This window comes from Natator depressus, chromosome 18, assembly GCF_965152275.1.
Source record: "Natator depressus isolate rNatDep1 chromosome 18, rNatDep2.hap1, whole genome shotgun sequence".
Taxonomy (NCBI): domain Eukaryota; kingdom Metazoa; phylum Chordata; order Testudines; family Cheloniidae; genus Natator; species Natator depressus.
In genome coordinates, this window is record NC_134251.1 from 18227584 (window position 1) to 18232829 (window position 5246).

Genomic DNA, 5246 nt, shown 5'->3' on the forward strand with positions numbered 1-5246 from the left:
ATTCCCCAGTCATGAAAATGTTCTGCTTCAGCTAAGGAAACAATGTTGATTTTTTTTTTTAGCTCCAGATGTTAACAATGTGGCGCTGAAAGCAATTTGGGGGAGGAGGGGAAGAAGGCATGGGAGGTGACCCCACCCTAGGCAGGAAGCACACAGAGAGCCCTGCACCCTCTCTCTGTTGGGATGCAGCCAAAGGCTGAATTGCTCTCTCACACACTCACACTCCTTTCCCCTCCGGCAGTCATTAGAGCTTTTGCAGTTTAACCCCATCAATCGTTCATGTCCTTTCTCATTTGCACTCTGAGGTAAATGTGTGAGGGAGGTGGAATTAAAGTCATGGAGGAGGGAGTGAGAAATGCTTTTCTAGCCAGAGCAAGAACACCCCACCCCCCTCGACCCTCCTCAAATGCAAAGGGCTCTCCTGCCTCTTCGTTTAGGTAATTCTGGGCAAATCTGAGGCAGATGGACTGGCACAGAGAGCGTTAAAATAAAGACATTCCGACAAGGGAGCAATGTTGGATTTGGTGAAGATAAATGTCTAAGTTATTTACACATCTGGTTAATGAGGGTTAACCCTTTGCGGCAGTCAGACACAACACTAACGGACAGGCTCGGGCAGCCCTGCAGGGCAGGAGGAGCTGCCAATGCTGACTGCCGAGAGTCCTTGGGGCTGGAGTTTGGTCTGGACTCTCCCTGAAAGAAGACAAGGGCTCCATCAATCCAGTGTTTGTTCTTTGCCGCCTGTCAGACTCCCACTCCCCTTGCTTGGGTGTTCTGGGAAGAAAGGAAGGGGACAAGGAAAGACATGAAAGGGCTGTACCCCAGAACTAGAAAACCTCCCTGTGTGGAAGGACAGCAGTAGCCATGGCTGAGAGGCCTCACCATCAATGCCCGGAAAGTGGACTGCTCTAGACTGGGGTGGGAGAGGAGAAGCACAGAGGGAAGTGTGAGGCTAGGTTACCTGCCAGGATCATTGTTCAGGATTGAGCACGGCTTGATTGTGGTTGTGGTTGATGTGGGTTTGATGTGGTGTGGCCAGTCACGCTGCGTGAGGCCAAGCTCTGTTATAACCAGGGTAAGAAAAATATGTTGTAGCTTCGGCTTCTTCCTGAATGGGAGAAGAGTGTGAGAAAAGGACCCTCCATGGCAGTGCCAGCTCAGCCTCACCTGCCTCTATATACGATGCCTACTGTATCACCTAAATACCAAGCATGGGACCCAGGATGAGGTGACCATGGACGACTACAACGGTGGATCATTTTAAAGAGGGGGCTGTGGATCAGCTTGTACTTGCGCTGGACACAGGAAATGCCCCTGCGACTTTCTGGGTCTTTTTTCTTTTGATTGGAAAAATGTTCGTGAGGAAAGAAACTCTTTCCTATTGTGGAAACCCAGCCTGGCCAATGGAAACTGGGGGAGGTGGTGCCTGAGGGCGAGAGCAGTGCACGGAGCCCCCTGATCCCCCCACCTAGGAGCTGGGCCTGCTGGCCACTTCCGGAGCTCAGCGTGGTGCCAGGACAGGCAAGCAGCCTGCCTTAGCCCCACTGTGCCGCTGACTGGGAGCCACCTGAGGTAAGCCTGCACCCCAACTCTGAGCCTGAGCCCCCCCAAACCCCCTCCTGCACTTCAAACCCCTCATTCCCAGCCCCAGCCCAGAGCCTGCAACCCTGACCCAGAGCCCATACCCCCTCCCATGCCCTTACCCCTTGCCTTAACCAGCAGCCGCCCCCCACATTCCAAATCCCTCGGACCAACCCTTCAGCCTGGAGCCCACTTCTGCACCCCAAACGCTCATCCCCAGCCCCACCCCAGAGCCTGCACCCCCAGCTGAAACCCTCACTCCCTTCCACACCCCAACTCCCTGCCCCAGTCTGGAGCCCCCTCCTGCACTCTGAGCCCCTCATTTCTGGCCCCACCCCAGAGCTCACAATCCCAGGTTGAGCCCTCACCCCATCCCGCTGCCCCAGCCCAGTGAAAGTGAGTGAGAGTGGGGGAGAGTGAGCCACCGAGGGAGGGGGAATGTAGTGAGCAGGGGGCAGGGCCTCAGGGAAGGGGCAGGGGAGTGGGTGGAGCTAGGGTGTTTGGTTTTGTGTGATTAGAAATTTGGCAAGTCTAGTAGAGTGTAAGTGAGCCACGACGTGGTTTCAGATCAAAATAATGAGATTTATAGGCTCATTTAGGCTAAGACACAAACCCAGCCCTTCCATCTGCTATGGAGACCTACCACCTCTGAGCCTTCTCACAACCACCTCTTTACTGCTAATGTCTGATCACCTAGGTGTTGCTTTTATGGGGGTTCAGCTCTTAGCGCCTGACTGAGAACTCAGTTCCCCAATTGTTGGCACCTGTGTGGGTGTGGGAATGAGACCTGATCCGGCAATTAACTCCCGCTCTGCCAGGGACCCTCATGTTCCTTGTGATCTGAGGTAAGGGCATTGCCTATGTTTTTGTGTCGATGTCCTGTTGATGGGGTTTCTTGTGCTCTCTGTAAGTTACACAGGACCTGCTCACACCTGCCTTTGAAAAGTCATGTTCTTCTGACAGTAAAACAGGGTGTATCTACGCTGCAATATAAGCCCAGCGGTAATAGAACTTGAGTGAGCGGACCCTGAGTTTATTAACCTAGAGCTTGAGCATCTACACTCACTTGTAACCCCAGGTTAGGAATAGTTGTACCCTGAGCACAACCTGCAGCTTCCAGTCTGCACTGCATTATGTGGGCCTAAGTCCAACCACACATGTCCCAGACTTCCTAGCACCCTCCCAAAGTGTAGCTACTCTAGCCCTTTGTTCATGGTGCAGTGTGAAAAAAACTTGATTGTACAGAGGACACAGAAAGTCAGCCCATGGGATTGTGGAGTATTTCTGATGGATTTCCAGAGGATGAGTCCAGTGGGGCTGCGTCTATACTGCAAAGCTAAAGGGCTTGAATCCTGGGTCCCAGCTTGACTCAGGCTTGGATCCTCCACCCCTGTGGGGCCCTTGGATCCTGAGTCCAAGCCCTGGGTTAGCATGATTTTTATGTAGATAGAAGGGAGTTAGGCTTGAACCTGAGTGTGAACCCTGGGTTTACACTGCAGTGTAGACATACGCTCAGTCTCCTAAATAAAAGGAGCCCACTTCTTTAAAAAAAATATTTGTAGATAAGTAGCTGTCCTGAACACCACTCTGCTCCTGTCCTTGCAGAAGGGAGGACGATTCATTTGGCACTGTGTCTGTTTCACATCCTCTTTCCCACACAGACAATAACAGCTGACCTTTGCAGCACTTGCTGCAGCTCCCTCTATCCTGCAAATCACTTTACAAACTATGGCACCCATCCTGCTCCCCCTGAAGTCATAGGCACAAGCTACTATTGACTTTAATGAGAGCAGGATAAGGTAAATCATACCCCAAGATCTCTGGGGTAGAGGCAGCTGCCAGGCAGATCAACATCACACAGAATTCAAGTGGGGGGCTGGTTTTTGCCAAGGACATATGGACAAATCTCTTGCTCTCACAAAAGGAGCCCCAGCAGATCTCTAATGTCTGCATAGAGAGTCAGGGCCAGAGGCTAAAATTTTCAAAAGGCGCCAGTGATTTTGGATGCCCAACCTGAGACACCTTTAAGGGACCTGAGTTCCATAGGAGGAGCACTGTCTACTAAGCAGCCCCTTGCAGGTGTCTCAGGTTGGACATTCCAAGAACGGAGGCACCCAAAACCATCACTCCATTTTGAAGATGTCATCTGTCAGATCCCAACCTGGTAAACTGCAAGTGCTTGGAAAGGCTGAGCTAAACCCTTGGGATTTGATTCTGTGGCTCTTCAGTTCCTATGCTTAGACCATACTTAGTCTCCTCCAGACACTGACTTGTTCTGTAGTGCACATACCCTTTCACCAGTACTTACTCATGAGCATGGTTATCCTCCACAACCCTGCAGACACCTCAACCACAGGGCCCCAGAATTCTGCCTAAACAACATACTTTCCCTTTCACATGTCTAACTCATCCACCTGTGCAATATGGTTTTTTAATTAGCAGCTATGGGAGAGAATTAGCAACTGGCCTTACAGAGCTACCTGCTCTCCTAGTACATGCAGACTTCTAGGAATCAGCAGCGTGCAATAATATAAATGTGCGGCTCAATGCCAGGGGAAATACAGAGGATTCAGTGCAAGGGAGCACTTGAACAAAGAGTGGGCATGATGTTATTTACCTGAACTGTGACCGTATAGATCATTGTTGCAACAAAGGTCCATAGTTGCACCAAACCTTGTACAAAGGAGGACAAGTAAGGTGTCTATAGAAAGGTTGTAATTTGCTGGTTATGATTATGCTGTCTGTATGTGTGTATCATTTTTGTATTTGAAGTTATGAATATTGGCTATATACTTGTATCTCAATGTGTCTGATTTTAAGTAGCCTCAGTGAAGTATTTGGTCAGCTTCTTGAGAAAGGACTATTCTGAGTAAGTGCCCAATCAAGAAACACTTAACTGACAATGGACTTTGGGAGAAGCCAATCCAAATCTGAGCTTTCCTGGGAACATTCAAACTAATATGTAAACAATGGCGTTGGCCTACAAAAAGCTGAATCATTCATGGATATGTGACTTGCACAGGTGGCTACAAACTCCATCTTGTTGCTGTGACTGTGCACAGAAGAACAAAGGGGGTTTTGCCCACAAGAGAGAGAATATAAAAGGCCCTGGAAGCCTCTCCATTTGGTCTTCAGCTGGCTCAAGAGATAGCCTCTCCATCCCAAAGAGGTGCCTGAAAGAAACTGGAAGAAAGGACAGTAACTACAGGGGTGTGAGTGATTGCTGGACCCACACTAGGAAGGAGTTCAGTCTATGAAAGAAGCTTACTGGAACATCGCTGGGGCTGAGATTTCATTTGTAATCAGTTTCTTAATATATTAGACTTAGACTTGCGTGTTTTGTTTTATTTTGCTTGGTAACTTTCTTTGTTCTGTCTGTTGTTACATGGAACCACTTAAATACTACTTTTTATACTTAATAAAATCACTTTTGCTTATTAATTAATGCAGAGTAAGTACTTAATACCTGGGGGAGCAAACAGCTGTGCATATCTCTCTATCAGTGTTATAGAGGGTGGACAATTTATGAGTTTACCCTGTATAAGCTTTATACAGAGTAAAATGGATTTATTTGGGGTTTGGATCTCATTGGGAGCTCAGTGTCTGGGTGCTGGAGATAGGAGTACCTGCTAAGTGGTTTTCAGTTAAAGCCTGCAGCTTTGGGG